The sequence below is a fragment of the Neodiprion lecontei genome, chromosome 3, assembly GCF_021901455.1.
Source record: "Neodiprion lecontei isolate iyNeoLeco1 chromosome 3, iyNeoLeco1.1, whole genome shotgun sequence".
NCBI classification, from domain to species: domain Eukaryota; kingdom Metazoa; phylum Arthropoda; class Insecta; order Hymenoptera; family Diprionidae; genus Neodiprion; species Neodiprion lecontei.
The window spans coordinates 3,083,595-3,102,003 of NC_060262.1; the positions used below are offsets into that span (position 1 = coordinate 3,083,595).

The 18,409-nt window shown below is 37.8% G+C and overlaps 1 protein-coding gene across 2 annotated transcripts in view; it reads left to right on the top strand.

Moving 5' to 3' along the window:
* Positions 1 to 18,409, top strand: part of LOC107221602 (neuroligin-4, X-linked) — a 255,690-nt gene that overhangs the window by 72,888 nt on the left and 164,393 nt on the right. The window lies entirely within an intron of this gene.

The following is an 18,409-nucleotide window of genomic DNA, read 5'->3' on the forward strand; positions in this document are numbered from 1 at the left end:
TCTAAATTTTTTTGTCGATCAATCTCGGCGGAATCGTGGAAAAATTCGTCGAGCAACAGGACATTTCACCATCTTCTCCTCAATACCTTGAACAAGACGTTTATTTTCTTTTGAAATTTCATCAATCCTCGATTCAGTAACTAAATTTAGCCGCAATGAAATGTTTATGCCTCTTAAAAAATGCTGCGTATTGCCAAGTCACACAAATCTTACCTTCTTACCGATCTTATTTTCCATCTTGGCACTAAACTGCATTTCTTAAGATGCAATAGATATTTCACGACGACTGAATTTAGTTACTAAAGCCAAGATTCACGAAATTTCAAAAGCGAATAAACGTGTTCTTTAAGGCACCGACGGAGAAGCGGGTGAAATATCCTGTTGCTTGATGAATTTTTCCACTATTCTCCCAGACTTAATTAACAAACAAATCTTCATTAGGAAGAACAAAATCGGCCGAAAACAAAAGTCGTGAGACTGTTTTGAAATGATCAAAAAAAGGCCAAAACTTGACGCAATTTTTTATTTTTCTCTTCACTCAACTATTTCTCAGCGGAATTATAATTGTTTTTTTTTCTTATTTTTGATATGGCCGGGATGTGAAAGCCATGTAGAAACCAGGGTTTACATCAATTCGAATTTTTTTTAGGAGATGTAATATTTTTTTTTTTTTTGTAACGAAAAATGCTGAAAAAAGACTTCCAAACGATTTGAGCGACCTCTAAAAGTTGATTATATACGTTCTCCTTATGACTGTGTCATTAATTTTACATCTAGAAACTTTCAAAAGGCGTGCGTGAAAAAAATCATAAGCTCGTGTTTTTTTTAATCACTTTAATGTACATACGTTACAACTTACATTCATTTAACCAATTCTTCTGAACCTAAAAAAATATTGTACAATATTGCTTGGTTAGTTGTATAAATTTATAACGAAAATCGAGATAATCAATACGGAGTTTTTTTTTTTTTTTTTTTTCCAAACGTATCTGTCTTGCAATTCGAAAAACTGACTTGCGAACCGCTACGGTATTTTTTTTTTTTTTTAACGGTGTACCAAAGATTTTCCCATACTAAGTACAATCTCGTGAAAAACACCACGCTGTGGCAGCAGCTACGGTGAAACGGTTCGAGAGAGGGTGGATGCAACCGGGGTTGGAATTGCTCGGTGGTTATTTGTTGAAACAATAGAGAGAAACGTTTTAATCAATGTCAACCCGTTTCACAGAAAGACGCGGACCCCTCTGCAGTCGTGCCCTTCCTTCCTTCCTTCCTTCCTTCCTTGCTTCTTCCCACCCCCCAGTCTCCAGTTTTCATGGGGTGAATAACGGCGTTTTAGAAATCTGTGAATCGGGTGCTTTGATAAATGAATTTTTGGACGTTTTTTGTTTTCGACTTCGTTCGTTTCTTTCTTTCGTGTTTTTTTTTTTTTTTTTTTTTTTTTCATTTGCACGTCACCGGTAATCACCCGGAACAAATAGCAAAATAAGGTTGAACAAAAAACGAAACCGGAAACAAAAATGAAACGGAAATGTCGATCGAATGTAAATTGGAACGTCAGTCATTAATTTCACTCGATTTTCGTCGATCTGTTTACCGGTGTTTCATTTTTGGAAATTCGGTGAAAATCCAACGAGTCCCAGATAAATTAGCTATTTTTAAAACTCGGGGGGTGGATATTTTATTTATTTTTTTTTCCCTTCAAGCAAGAGTGCCACGCTATTATTTTCGTCATTTGCAATTGTTCGATTATAAAGAATGAAAACATACTGAATGCACAGCTGGAAACTGCGTAAGGTTGATTCGGAGGTTTAACCCCCTCCCCCCACCCCCCTCGGAAAAAAAAAATTTAACCACGATCGTAAATCATATAGTCTTAATATCTATCCGTCTGTCTCATTTTCATTATTACAATTGTTATTTAGAATTAAAAATTATTATTTGAAATTTTGCCTCCTTGTTCAGGTTCAATTTTTTTTCTTTTCGATACTCTGCAATATTTTTCATTGTTCTCATTCAAATTGTTATTAAATTCTTATGCTTCTTGTATCGGAAAGTTGGAATTATGTAAAACGGTGAGAAACTACATAATTACGCGTTAGTGTGGCGTTTAAATAAAGAGGCCAAGAAACGGATGGAAGTCGAATTTCTTGCTATTCGTAAAACGAAACAGACGGGTGGAAATGCGAGCAGCGTACCAAGCGGAGAGAATTTTTTCAGACACGCGACGATGTTGAGATTTTGTTTTCGCTTGTAAAGTGCATACGAGGCGTTAATAACGGTTTGTAATTTTTAACCAGAAATTTTTTCTTCATTTTTCTCCCTGCCAAGGCAACTTCAATTAGGAAAATTAAAAGGAAAATTGGCACACTGCTCGTTGAAATTCTTTTCTCGGCGATTCGAGGTGGATTACGCCTGTAGTTTCAGTTTTGCAAAAGTTTTATTTCGCAACTGCGATAAAACATTTTACAGACAAATGTATATATACATATATATGTGTGTGTGTGTATAATACATAAGGACAAACTTATAAGTCCGATAAACGCGAGCAGCGATTCTGAAGCTGTGAAATAAACGTTTCTCATGCATGTCTGGAATCTGCTGGTTGGAAATCCTGGCGTGGAATCTTCGAAGCGGGAAAAAGCTTTTCCACATTCGCTATTTTCCATTTCATATTTTATTTATCACTTTCTCTCTTTCTCACTCTTCTATGGTTTTCTCGATGGGTCTGCTCAGAATTTAGGTAAAATATACATGCAAGATTTTTTCGACGAATTAGCGAAGCTTTTGTGCAAAAGTGCACAATGGTGCGTAGGAGCTTTTAAACGATTTTTTATTTATTTATTTTTTTTTTTGTTTCTTTGAATCTTAGGAGGACTAAAAGTTCCAAATTCTTCTGTCAAATGATGATTTTTCGTTATATATTTATTTAAGAATCAGCTTGGACGTTGAGTTGACCGGAAATTAATTGAAGAGGATTTCGCAGATCAACAACGGCAAAAAAAAAAAAAGATGTAACACAGTTATTTTGTAAAAATTTATATAAAATCGTAGGAATTATCATGTACTAAAAAGCTAAACTGTGCGTGATTTTATAACCGGAAGTTACCGAATATTGAAAAAATTCGATGACTAGCTCGATCAAATTCTCAATTTTTTACTAGAATTCTAGAATCGCTAGAATATTTTCTATAACCAAAAGTACAAGAGGCTTGAAACCTTTGGTAAAAACATATTCACGCATCTTTTAATTTTCCATAAAAATTTTCTCGGTAAAAACGAATTGTGCGTAAACGATGAAAAGCGTTCAACAGCTGGATAGAAATATTTTCTTAATTCGAAAAACGTCGTTGTGCAACAATTTTTTTTCACCCATAGAAAAATCCCAACCGCGGGCCGAAACTTTGGAACGAAATGATTTCCGACCGCGATTCTTTCGCGGAATTCGCAAAAGCTCGTGAATCTCCTTTCCTCGGTATCAATTGAAAGTAATTAAAATTTTTCCTACCTCGGGGCAGAAATTCATTTCGCAAGCTCCACCAATCTTCTCACCCCTTGCTGTCCATTTTTCTTTCTACTCATGCCGCCGGCTATCTTCCTCGTCTCTTTCCTCTATTTCTATCCCCTCCTCGTTCCATGTCCACTAATTTTCTCGCGACGCGGCCGAGAGCCGAAGAGACCGAAGGACCCGGCTTCTTTTCCACTCTTAATTCTTCAGCCCCTGGCTCGGCAAGAAAAATAGCCTTGAGAGAATTTCTTCTTATTCACTCCTCTCTTTTCCTTCCCGCCGATCCCTTTCAATTTTTCGTTTTTTATTCATGTTTTCCTTCACCCTTCTCCCCGCTTCGCTATTTTATTTATTTATTTATTTATTTATTTTTTTCAACTATTTTTTCCTTCATAGCCCGCTTCGGGATCGCGTTTTTTCACGTGCGTTGGAATTGTTCAAAATAATAATATTAGTATTTTAATCAGGTGTAACGAATGTGTAATCAGAAAATTGTATTGACAAGAACTTTCTTGTCAGTTTTCTCGGAAATTTTATTGCAATCCGTTTTTAGGTGGCTAGCTAAGTTATTTCATTAATTACATTTTCTATTCGAAATTTTTACTGTCAACAATTTTATAAGATGAATCATATTTTGTCCATATTTGACAGCTTTTCATTTCTGGATACGTTTCGCTTGACTTTACGATCGAGTGTTAAAAATCTGTGACGGAAAATTCACATTCCATTTCTTTCGCAGACTTGTTCGTGCAAAATTTACTACATCCACAGTGCGTCAAAGCGATTTCCGTTATTTAGAAAATGAATATCGTTAGTTAAGAAGAAAAAAAAAGAAGGGATCTCCTTCGTAACTGTACGTGATGAAACATTTGGAAATTGGCAAAATGAATGCACAACGTTTCATTTTTTATCCGGTGCTTGCAATCTAGAAAATTTTAGGGTAATAAAACGTGTTCGAAAGGTCAAAGCGAGCGACTGTAAAAATTCCTGACCAACGGAATGATGAAAAATAAAAAAATTAATGCGCAAAAACTGAAAGGTAAAAAAAAAAAAAAAAACTGTCTGCCCCGATCTTCACGCGAGTGAGGAAAGAGGCGGTGGAGGGGGAGGAAGGTGGGGAGGGGGGAGTAATTTTCAATGAAAGGAATTTAAATTCAGCGTTTATAATACACGGAGAGAAAAGGCCAACTTTCCGACTTTGAGTATAGCCGGAGAGGAAGGAGGAGGAGGTGGACGAGGAAGCCAAGTTAAAACTTAAAAATTCATTAGCGAAAAACGTTTCGCTTCTTCTCGAAACTCCGGAATTTGGAGAAAGGGAACTCTAGGGGCTATCCAGCGGCTGGCTGCCACCTATTTTTGCATCAAGTACTAATTTATCGAGGATTGCTCGGCGTACTGAAGAATTTGCTTCTTTCCCTCGAAGAATGCAGCGAGCGTGAGGGAAAAACTAACTGAAAATAGAATGAGAGGGGATTGGAAAGATTCGAAAACTACCCCCTACGAACACCCATTTCTAACAGGGTGGTCGTTGTAATTTTTCAAAGTATACTTTTCATCCCTGGAATCGATAGATAGTGACGAGAAGAATCGCGTTTGAATTATTTCAGATTTTTAGCTTCGTTGGGAAGTGTGTCGAAATCAATTTGACAAATGAGAAGCGTTGTTGGCATCTGTAACAATAATTTTTTCGCGTCTTGTTTAAATGGGAAATTTCACACATATATGTGTGTGTATACACGTGCGTGCCAATAACGCGAAAGGTACTTACAATGCTTCGTACGATCGTACAATGGGCTCGAAAGGTCTTGGAATGGGATTTGCGTGTACTGCAGAGACGTCGTTAACATCAACGAATTGGAATCGCACACATTCCGATGTGCATGTACACCGCATATCGTGGTCGTTCGGACCAGTTGAGGTTCTGGTTCTACACCGGATGCGGTTTTCCAACAAGCTCCAATTACTCCCTCTCTTGTCATCCCTCGCAGCAAGAGCACGAGCTGCACTTACCAAACTGGGGCGAGACCGAAGTTCCGAATTTGAAAAGTTCCGAAAGTGCCTAATTCCGAATTATTTCATGGCGAAACTTGAAGTAAAGAAATCAAACTTTGAAGAAACAACAAAGTTTCGAGTGGTCGGAAGCCCGACGGCTCAGAGTTCCAAAATTCAAGATTCTGAAAATTGAAGTTCCGATCTAGAGCGGAATCACGGGAAGTAAATTTCGAAAATTGAAATATATTCGCGGAGCGTAGTTTTTTCAACAGGTGGGAGTAAGAAAATCAGAAAAACCAAAAATCAGGATGACCAGGATTCCGAACGTAAAAATATCGAAAACCCGAAACAAAGAAAGATGAAAATTGTCGAATTTCACTAAACCGAAAATTTCCAGAACTGAAAATCTTTGATCATTCGGAATTCCGATGTTTCAGATTTTGTAATTCTCTCATTTTCGCGCTTTCGGAACTTTGAGTTGTGGAATTTCGACCTTTCGGAACTTTGATGTTTCGCGAAAGTTTGATTTCTTCACTTTAAGTTTTTACCACCAAGAAATTCGGAATTTGACGCTCTCGCAATTTTGAAAATTCGTAATTTTAACTCCGCCCCGTCAAACTGACACTGAACTGCAGATCCTATCACGTATAAGAATATTGAAAAATACAGAGTTTTCGATCAAAATCAGTCTCAAAAATTGACCGTCAATATTTGACTTTATTTAATAAATTACAATAACAGACGATGAATCGGCCGTTTCGAAAATGGAATTTCTTCCAGTGATTACCGGAAAGAAAAAATACGTAAAGGAAGACTAAAAAATGGAAAAACTTTGTTTTACGGAGGTAATCCAAAAGCTTTGTCACACTCTTACTCAACTTACGTTTCGTGCATTGTATACGAATAATTGAAGTATGTTGCCGCTTCCACCGTTGCTGCAGCCGCGCTGAAGAAGAGAAGAAAAAAATACACAAAAAAAAAGAAGAAAAAGAAAAAGAAACATGAAATTGAAAAAATGGAGGTAAAAAATAGGTGAAACATGCAGGCAACGTTAGTATTTGAGTGCGCGTAGCTGCGAAACGAGCACCTGCATCGTGATTGGACAAAAACGGTTTATTCCGTCAGATTCCCTGCAGGACCCAAAGCTCCCCTTTGAATCCGCGAGCCTCGCTTTGACCAGCTAATAACGAAAACGACGGTCCTTTGTCAGATCGAGGAACGAAATCACAAAGCAGGGGAGGCGAGCCGCCCCATTCGCTTCCAACCTACAACCTACAACCTACAACATACAACATACGACATACAACATCCAGCGGCAGCGGCGTCGGTCGACAGGGAAATGAATCGCGTTTGTAATGCACGTGTGTGTTTGTTTGAGTGGATCTCTTTTCCCGTTTCGGCTCTCCGCCTTATTTGTATTTCTTGATGCTCGCTGCCGGGCTTTCGCTGTGTACGTGCAGGATTTAACGTAATCAGGACCCAGGAGTAAAACCTCGTTATCCAGGACAGAGGGAGGATCCTCCGCGTTTCTCATGGCGATACTCCGATGTGCTTCCTTGAACAATTACGGATCACGTTGGAACAACGACAAGGGACATTTTCATCCTTGAGGATTTTTCGGTCCGATGAATATCTTGACGACATTTTTTCACTTTTCATCACCTTTGGTGATGTGGGAAAAGTTTTGGTTTTGGTTGAAAATCACTTTGAAAATTTCAATCTATCTTTGCGTTGTCGAAATTCTCGAAGCCGAACAAAGGGGTTCTTAAGGAAATTACGATGAAACTAAACTGCTAGCAACTAAATCGGAAAAAGATCGAAATGGCTGGATGAAAAAAATCTGAAGCTTGGAAAATTTTACAACGAAATGATCGGCGTGAAAAATATTGCCGTGTCCTGTTTAATCGGAAATTTCGCTTCTACCCGGAATAATATCACTTTTCAAGGTTTTACCGACAAACGTATAATATTTATGAATAAAATTAAATAGTTATGATTTCCTAATTTGTATATATGCAAATTTCTTTTTCTTTCCAAACTTTAGCATTTGACTGCCAAGTCCTGTCGGTTTCAAACTTTTCACTCTACCGTTTTCAAGATCATTGCGAAAGTTTGTCGAACAAACCGACAGACTCTTTCCTTTTCACGGTGATGAAAAGTATCGTTAAAGAACTATTTCTGCAGCTTGTTCTATATATTTTTTCTCAATGAATCATTTTTGTTTTGTTTTATATTCACATTTACTATCCAGTTTTTTTTTTTAAAAGAAAAAAAAAAAAATTTCCACTCCTTGGTGAAATTCCAACAAGTATCTAAAATACCAATAATATGATGATCAATAATAATCACGTTCATTTGGTTTTTTTTATATAAGCTGTGCAGGATCCAGTCATACGAATGATGATTTTTCTTTCATTCGTTGTATACGTTTTCCTTTTCCCGGTTGATATCTTAGCTCGGCGCGATGTTCAAGCTGGGCAAAATAAAGGGGGGTGGATAAAATGTAAGGAAAGACGATTTCGAAAGAAAAGTGAAACGACGAAGGTTCGTCATCGCTGAAAGCTCATGAGATTTCCCAGCTTTGGAACGCATCGAAGGACTGACGAGTAATGGCTCTCAGAAACTCATCGAAAAAGTGTATACATGATGTACATGCACGTGTGTGTATACACGCATAATGAATTTATATATATATATATATATATACATAAATATACATAAATATATAAGTAGCGTGCAGAGGTAATGCTCAACCATTAAAACGACACTCAAAGACTCGCGCTGCGTGCTCTACGGTACAAAATAAGTGAAAGAAGAAGACACTGAAAATCAAATAATATATATGAAAGAAAAAAGGGGGACGAATGAAAATCTCTCCTTCAAACGTTCCCGCGACGCTTTTCTCTCGTTCACAATTTGTACATTGAAACAGATACGGAAGAACGAGTCATTTCTTTCTTTCAAGTTTTACAATGAAAATAACTTCCCTCTCTGTTTACACGTATACACACATATAAATATATGTGTGTGTGTGTATATGTAAAATTGATATATGTACATATCTAACAGCCCATCGAACTTTCTCTGCCCGTGAATCTCTTCTTGTTCAGCCCTTTCGTCTCGATAATAAGTTTTTTGCTTTTGTTTCGGATTACCAAAAAAAACAAAAACAACCCGAGTTTACGGCAATTTGAAAATTTTTCTTCGCACAAAATTGGCACAACTGCATATATGATTAACGGTTGATCAATTGATTATTTGATTTCTATGAAAAACCATATCGACTTGAGAAAGTGGTTTTGATGTTTTTTCATTTCACTTCTCACCTTACGAAACGACTGCGATAATCGTCACAAGTGAATAGTAATAAAAAAAAGTGACTTCTTAATCTGCATACCGCGGTCTGAAGGAACTATACTTTTCTCGTTTTCTTCGGCTTTTTCCGTCGCGGCTTTCTTTCGCAGAGCGCAACGAGCACGGGAAAGGAAAGGAGTGGAAAAACGCAGGAGGTCCAGAAGAAAGAAAAAAATAAGAAAGGGGGAAAAAAAGGAAGAGAAAAGAAAAACGTGGCTACTCAGCGCCACCCGGGTCGCCCTGTAATTGTACTTTACGCCAAAGTCTGGGCTAGTATTTCACAGTCGCGAATACTTATGAATTTATGGCCGTTCTCCAACTTTGGCTCACCGCAGGGACTCGGCACTCGGTCGTCGACGTCGTCGTCGTTGTGCAGGCGTCGCGACGCGACCCGGAGCGTCGGGATGCCTGCAGGAACAACCCTCGCCGACCCCGTGAAGTTAAAATATACCTAAACTACTCTTGAAGTAATTACAGTTGGAGTTTATCCGACCTCCTACAGAGATTAGGATGTTTCCCGAATCGTTGAAACAATTATACCAAGTATCAAGAGTCGCGACGCGACCTCCGAAATTGCCTCATATTTCCCTAACTCGCTCATCAAATTCTCACGAGATGATCCTCGAACGCACGATTGAGCGAAATTTTACAATTAAGATATTTCCGTTCGTGCTTTTTTTTTCTCGTATTTATTTTCACTTGAATTGCTTTCGAAGAATGATTTTTTTTTTTTTTTACTTGGGGGGGGGGGGGGGGCAGCAGAAGAAATTAAAGAAAATTCTTCTCTTCACCGTGATAAGTGAGAGTCTCGAAAACAGCCGACTGAAAAATCGCACAATCGCTTGTTTGGAAAAAGTAGTAAGGATCAAAAATTATGTACGGGACATGGTAATTTTTCACGCACATCATTTGATTGTAAAATACTGTAAGCTTTAGATTCTTTCATCAAGCCGTTTCCGAGATCATTGCAACTTTTGTAAAAATCTATTTTTCTGATTCTAGAGGTTCAAAAACGTGAATACTCGTTGATATTAGAAAAAGTGATTTTCTTTTGAAACCAATATTTTTCCTGTATCACCAAAAGTGTTGGGTGTGAAAGTGAAAATAGTTGTACACCGTTGCCCAACAAGTAGAGAAAACTTGAAACTTTCATCAAGTTTGAGAAGTTAGATCGTAATCCTTAGTCGGAAAACGAGTAGAGACGATACCGTTCCATTTGATCCATGTCGTTAATAGTACGAGGGTCGTTAATGGGGGTGAGATTTATTTTGACGAAGACAAAGCGAATAAGAAGAATCATCCCAACAGCTCTTTGCGACAATCGCAGATTTTACTTTGCGTTGTAAAGTATTGCGAGGACAGAAAGTGGCGGCAACACCACGATTACGATTCAAGATGACGGTCGAATCGACTTCCTAGGGTTAAACGCCTCGAATTTTCTCACCCCTTTTACGCTCGGGTGATAAAACGGCGGAAACTCTGTATGCGGATGCGGGAGTAATGATCGCTTGGAAATGAAGAGAATAAGATGACGGAGAAGGAGAAGAAGGAGGAGGAGGAGGAGGAGGAGGAACGCTGTTAATTATCTGAAACGAGACACTTGAGTCACACACACACACACACAAACACGCGCGTGCGTACGTATTACACGTGCCTCAGACACACGAAACCGTTTGCAACTACGAAGGACGAAATGAGCTTGTACCGCCAGTGTGGAGCGGAGAGCTTCTCCTCCTCCTCCTCTTCCTTCTTCCTCTCAACTCAGCGTGGCAAAATCTCTCGGGGAGTTAGTTGCAACTGTTCCTGCATTAGTTGGAAATAAAATTTACATTTCATTTTCCCGTGGGATGTGAGCGGGGCATTATATTCTTATAAATAGAGCTGGACCAAGGTTCGATCGATCCGCTCACTCCACTATCCGGCTTTCGTCTCATCGCTGCTGCCGTTACTGCAACCAGAACACAACGGTAAGCTTTGTTGAATATCGGTAAAAGTTCACTCGTTCTGAGTATTAGAAAAGCTGAGCAGTTTAAATTATGAATAATTCAACACGGAGGGAGAGGAATTCTTTAACCAACGAAATATATTTCGTCGGTGTTGATTCGTTTCAATCCAGTATTCGTCATTGGTTCCAAACACGATGACTTTGGTTTTGAAACTTCGATTTAGTCAGTTGATTCGAAGGCAAAACCTTTCTCGTCGCGATCTCGAGCCAAGTATCGATTCGAGTGAACGTTTTAATGCGTTTCCGATTTTGAGTCAACTGAATGTCGTTTAGAAAAATGAAAAATATACGGGAGCGAGAGGAACTCGAAGTTTCGAAGTTAATCACCGCTGGTGAAACTGACCGCGGAACTGGGTAAGAGAATATATGTGTAAAGGCTAGACACCTATAATGCAGAGGCGGTCGAACGATCGCGAAATAGCTCGTAGAAGTTGCTAATGCATCCGCCAACACTTCTCTCAGCTTCGGCGATGGTGGCGGACGGTGTTGGAGCTCTTAGAGCCACCAGGTGACTAATCGAATGACTGGATTAACCCCGGTACGAAGTAGCGGAGAGCTTATACATTGAATTATCGTTATTTAGCCACTTTGAAAAAGGAAAAAAGGTAGAGTCAGATGAGGGGGAAAAAGAAGAGTACACAGTGGAAAAGAATATAACTCTTTCCGTGACGCCTTTCTTTTTGGTTCCTCTTATTCCTGATAATTGACAAACGATATTCCTAAGAATTTTCGATTGTCATCGTTGGCAGAGCTTTTCAGGTCTCAGTTGATTTCCATGGTGTCCAATGGTCCTGGAAATGTCCTTGAATTTTGCTTGTCCTTGAATTTTTTATGTATCCCGGAAGTATTCTATTTTTAATATCCTTGAATAACCTGAAAATGTCCTTGAATTTGTTACGGATCTTCTACCGGACATCACGATAATCGAAAATTAATTTATCTTTCGAACCACCGAAACGTACAACCTGTTTCTCCATTTTGTTCATCTGTTTTTCTCCTTGTTTTTTTCCTAATTTCTCGAGTTTGTTACAGTTGGTAGGTTTGAAATTGGTAAGGTATTCTTTTTTTTTTTTTTTGTTCCTCTCTGAGGTCTCTAACCGGATATCCGGCTTGTACAAAGCTGCGAGCCCTGGTCAAGCTCCGCAGCGTTAGGTTTTAGGAAATAATAGCATTAGTCTGGCCTCAAAGATCGGGTTAACTCTCTGGAGGATCGGAAAATGTGCTTCCTGCTTAACGGGAGCTTCTCTACGCCAAGAGGATAAATAAAACACACGCGAGAAAAAAGTAGGTACACGGGAAATATCCCATCCACCCCACCAAAAATTAAATACAATAAACAATCGAACAGAGATTAAAATTGACAATTTTTAATTCATTTGAGGCGATAAACAACGCGGTATAAAATTTCATCGATTTGTAGTTAAATCTACATGCAGGGCAATCCTTGTTTCAGATTCGCCCAAAATTGCCGTTTTGATCAAATTTAGAATTTCCTCAAAATTGACTCAGCAGCGTTAACATTTTTCTCCTTTTTTCGCGAAACTCACTGCAGAAATTATATCTCGCAGTAGTCGAAAGGAATGAATATTAATGCGTAAAATATCTTTCTGATTATCCACCCTAGACTTGAAAATTATGGAAGGCTGGAAAATAAATTTGTGTCGTTGAAATCTTGACCTCCACTAATTTTTAACATTATTCAAATATGAGCTGAACAGTTACTGATGAAAAGCAGTTTCCTTGCCTAGAGGCCTGAGAAAATTTGATTTATGGCAATTTTTTCTTTCACAGGAAGAAAAACAACGAAGCTTTTTTGAATTTTTTAGTGGATTTTAACAGACATTCGATAAGTACCTACAAGAAAAATTTCTTACCGCGAAATTGTTGCAAAATGGCGTAGTTATTGTCTGAAACGTGAGAGCCAAAATAATTTTGAATTAACATATATTTTTACCACGACGATTTATGTGAACAAAATTTTTGTTCGTTTTGCGACAATTTTGTGATAAAAAAATCTTACTCGTACTTTTCAAATGCGTATTAAAATGTACTCAAAGTTTTAACAAGCTTCGTTGCTTCTCTCCCTGTGGGAAAAAAAAAAAAATAAATGAATGAAAAACGCCGAGAATCACTTTTTTCAAACCTCTAAACCAGGTCACTGCTTTAATCTCTAAAACCTGTATAAACCACGATTTCAGTCAAAGGATAAGCTCAATTTTTTTATTTCACAACGGAAACTGACTAGCAGTTTTCACGCCAAATGCTAAACGCTTTGCTCATATAAAAACACGCGTTCGTCAGATTTTCGACATTTATAATTTGTTTGCCGTTTATTGAGATTAAAGCTTTGCTTGATATTCTCTTTCTTCCCACCCTCTCTCTTTCACTCTCTGTCTGTGATTTGTAATTTCATTCGATTTAATTCTGTATCCAATTATACGGCTTCGCTAAACTTCGCCGCTTTTCATTGATATATTATACGCGTTGTGAGCCCTGTTTTCAAATGAGCTTTGAAAATCAAATATTCGAAAATCCGTTTCATCAACATTTCATTGCGTACAGATTACAGAGGGAAAGATTTTTCTCACTTAAAACTTACCATCGTGACTCCGATCTCGCATTTGAAAAAGCTCTCTGTTCGTTCCTACAACAAGATTCTCTTTCTTTATTGTCACAAAAATTTTAGTAATATCAGATTGTCAGAAAAACGTGTGCGCGGTATCGAATTATCAGATTTTCGGTACTTCTTGCTGCTATAATCGAAACACAGAATCGAGCTGATGTAAAAATTTTATGATTGGTAATTGAAAAAAAAAAGGTAAAAACAAAAGTCACACATTTTTTTTTGAAAAAATTGGCTCTGATACATACATATTTGATGGCGAAATTTTTTTCTTGTTTTTTTTTTTTTCTTCGATCACACAGCTTTTTCCAAATTTTTCACCAACTTGCATATTATATTTTCTTTCGACGCCAACGTTCCCGTTCAACCAGACATTATTTTGCATCGTAATTGTTATACCCGTTTCGCTTTAATTTCCTGTTTACATTTCCCCACAATGTATCCGGAGTTTTATCCGGGGTGTGTAAATGGGCGAAGAAGAACGTCCCCGACACGACTGTACACAGACTCGAGTGTCATCCCCTGCCGACCATCCCGCAGTTTCTGTTCCTGACTTAAATTATAGCCTGCAGCAACGGAGTGGGTACATACCGAGACGGCTAGGCACGCTCCGGTTAGTTTTCGACCGTTGAAAAACGTTGAACAACGTTGAAAAACTACCCTAGGCTTCACAAGCTGTATTTCCGTTTCATTCGTCTTTTTGTTTTTTTTTTTTTTTACTGCTGCAGCACGGAGTAAGGCCGGCATATTCCGAAGCCAAGACGGAGCGGGGTTTCAAATTCCGAATTTGAAAAGTCTTACGAAAGCGCCAAATTCAGAATATTTTTGTGGCGAAACTTGAAGTCAAGAAATCAAAGCTTGACGAAACATCAAAGTTTTGAATTTTCCGAATTCCACACTACCGAAACTTTATTTTTCGAAACTTTGCTGTATCGTAATTTGAATTTTTGGAATCTTGCATTTCGGAAATCTGATCGATCGAGTTTCCGGCCAATCAAAAGTTTGTTGATTCTTCAAAGTTTGATTTCTTTACTTCAACATTCGCCACCAAATAATTCGGAATTAGACGTTTTCGGAACTTTTAAAATTCGGAACGCCAAACCTGCCCCGGCGAAACACTTTGCCGAGCTTGAGTGAAAGAAAGAGAGAGAGAAAGAGAGAGAGAGAGAGAGAGAGAGAGAGAAAGAGGAAAGAGAGAGAAAGAATTGGAGAAAGTTCTCAACCACGCAACTTATAACGAATGCAGACTTTCCTTATTTGTTTCCACAATTTAAACCATTCGCCATCTTTTCAGTCACTCGCTTCGCCTTGTTTTACTTCTTTATTCACTTTTTCTCTTCGTTGAAATATTCAACCGCGAAATGAATATAAGTTAAAACTTGCTTCCGGCAATCCAAAATTCGTGATTCGTTTAATCCTCCTTATTTATTATCTTGTGTTTACTTCGCTGAGGCAATTTCAAGAAATTTACGTAATTACACGGTTAAAGAGTGTCAAAAAATGCTTTCGATATGGATATGTATTATTCAATCTTTTTTTTTAAATTTATAATGTTTATACTTAATCGAATAAAAAAAAAAAAAAATAGAGAGAAGAAGGTGTAAAATTTTATGAACTATTCTAATATAGAAGATATTTATTTATTATTATCTCTATTTTGCCAAGGATCGAACGGGAAATTTTAAATAATATTCACTAATAATTCATTTTTTGGCGATTGGAAATATTTGGTTCTGTTCCATGACCATAAAATTTTAGCGATCCAACAGAATTTCCATCGTTCTGCACAATAAGAGATTTTACGTAATTTGGTGGAGTTGAACTGTTCAATAGAGAATAATCTAGACTAATGTTATCTACATGCTCGTCTCCCCAAGAGTAAACGACTCGTCACTTCCGCTAATTGCACTCTTACCTTTGGCTGCGTACACTTACTAGTCAAATTAATTAGTCTCTTATACCCTCGGAGTCAAAAGCTTACTCACGCTTCATTATTTGAACTATAAGTTCTCGTCACAAAGGGAAGAAAATTTTACTATCAAAACTCGTTAAGATTTCGTTTCTAATTCAAAGAAATATCTTCATTTTCTTGTTATGTATTTTCACAGAATTTTTTACGATTTCAAATTTGTTCCGGTAGTAATTTTCAGTTATTAAAGATAATTGCATATGTTTCGAGTATTTAAAATATAAGAGATTTGACGAGTAATATTCTTCAATGTTTCCAAGCACAGTTTATGATAACCTTGAGGTATCGGAGATCATTTCAAATACGTCGAATGATTTCTAAGGTTCAACGAAAAATCATTGACATTTATTTTAAGTGAATAATTACAAACTCAACAAACATAAGATTACATTCAGTTACAGTTTTTGAATGATTTGACTTTTGATGGAAAAATGCAGTACGCAGTTTTTACCGTTCGTTATAAAATATTCATGATTTCAGTTTCGATGTATAACTTTATACGCTCGGAATATTTAGAATCAAATTAAACGGGTTAAAAATGAGAAAAATAAATCGTAAATTTGAGGCGGACGAAGAAAATTTCTCGATCCATGAAAAAGGTACAACTTTGGCGGCTGCTGCGGGTTTGGCTGATCGAACAAGGTTCGCAGGTCACGGTGCGAAATTTGCAACGCGTTGGTATAACAGCAGCGACGGGGGCTGATGCACTCGAAGATAACAATACGGTCAGCTCGGCCAGCCGCCGGATGATGTACGAGGGCATGAATTGTCACGATCCTGACAGCGAACCCCCTGCAGTTCGCAACCCCTTCGGCCGAGACGGTATCTCCGGTATTCCTAACGGGGATCCGAGCGAAGAACCCATCGACCCCCAAAAGCGAGGTTAATACGCGATCGTTCCGAAAAGCGAAGCGAACTTGGAGTCGTTCTTGCTTCTTCTTCGTCCGCGAATTTGGCGAAAGCGCCGAATTTGGAATTTTTTGGTAGAGAAACTTGAGGTGAAGAAATGAAACATTTACACGAAGAATCAAAGTTTCGAATCCGGTACGCTCAAAGTTACGGAAGTTGAAAATACCGAAAAGGTGGAACTGAGAAAATGTCAAATTCTTAAACGTCGAAATCACGAATTAGCCAAGATTTTCAGTTCTGTGACTTTTTAGCTTGCAGAAATTTCACCACTTGTTGATCTTTTTTTGTTTTACGTTTTTGACATCTTTGTATTCGGAATCTTGGTTATTCTGATTTTCGGCTTTTCTGATGTTTTAAACCCACTTGATGAGAAAACTACGCTGCGTGAGTGTATTTTAATTTTTCCAATTTTACGCTATCGAAACTTTACTTTTCGGAACTTTCCTCTATCGTAACTTGTATTTTGGAACTTGGAGCCGTTTCGTGAAAGTTTGATTTCTTCGCTTCAAGTTTCACCGCCAAATAATTCGGAATTAGGCGCTGTCGGAACTGTTGAAATTTAGAATTTCAACCCCATCCCAATTTTAGAAATTTTTATAACAAAGATTAGAAAAGCAAATGGAAATGAAATTAATTCTAATTTCAACAAATCTTCGTGTTTCCTAACCTCTAGTATACGAAACGCAGTTTTTTACAAAAATTTCTGTCTGTCTGTCCGACAAACTCCTTCGATGATCTCGGAAATAGCTGGATGAAAAAATTTGCAACTCCGATTCTACCGAAAATAAATCGATTCTCAATGTTTTACCGACAAACATATATTTCTTCCTCCTTATTACTTTCTCCAAACAAATCATTACTTTTTTCCCAGGTTATACATCTCTTTTTTTTCTTCAGAAATTATTTCGTTTGGCTGCCAAGTCCTATCAAGTTCAGATTTTTCACTCACCCGTTTTCGAGATGGTAAATTTTATCAAGGGCGAAGATGAAACGGCGATTTCGCGGCGTCGGCTCGCTTTGGAAACGGACTATAAAGCAGTCAGTGCATTGCTCTGGCGATAATTAGTTCCCTCTGCATACAGACGACCGGGTCAATTATCCGACGCACATGACATAGGTACAGTAACCACGTCAAATAGATCGAGCGCCCACAGCTCTGTATACACCTTCTATTTCAATCCGGATCAAGGGCTGCTGACCTTCTGGAATAACGTCGTAGCTGTGCGAAATTTTTACGATTTGTGAGAAAAAAAAATTGGGTGTTTGGGTATTTTGGTTTTTGGAACTGTCATTTTTTTGTTTATTTTGTCAAATTTTTTTTTTTTTTTTTTATTTTTCCAATTAACTCGACGGAGAATATGTTTTCTACACATTGAAAATATCTAGGACGAAGTTCCCTAGCGGAGCTTTAGGTTTATAAAAATATTTTTGTACCGAACTTGACAAGTTTGTTGAGAATGTGAACAAGTGAAACAACAACAATATTAATGAATTCATTATAGCCCAAGCTTGCAATATCTCTTAGTCACTCATCGAGGAGGATGGAAAATAATAAGTTAGATGATAGAAAAAAAATCTTAAACATGTGGAGCAACTTATTCGTGAATTTCAATTTTTTACGGTAGACAAGAATTTTTTGTACAAAACATTCTAACACCGTTGGATAAATGTTTTAACTGCGTGAAATTTTACCTTTCGGGCGATGAAACTAAGCGCTAATTTTTTCTATGCCAATTATTCCGTATATTATTTTCAACAGTGCCGGTACAAATAGAAATTACACAATATCTGTGCACTCACCGAAAGTATAATATGGTAAAGCTTTGGAAAGAGGTCGCGAAGGTAAGCTGAGAGACAATTTTCTCGTTAAATAATTTTCACTCGGTTGAGCAGCACGAGGTACACGGACAGAGAAGAACAGAAATAGAGAGAGAGAGAGAGAGAGTGAGAGAGGAATAAAGAGGAAGAGATAGCCAAGCGGCCGTATACCTACTCCTCGTGAAAAAGCTCGCGCGAACGAACGAATTAACAGCTTTCTGAAAGCTTTTG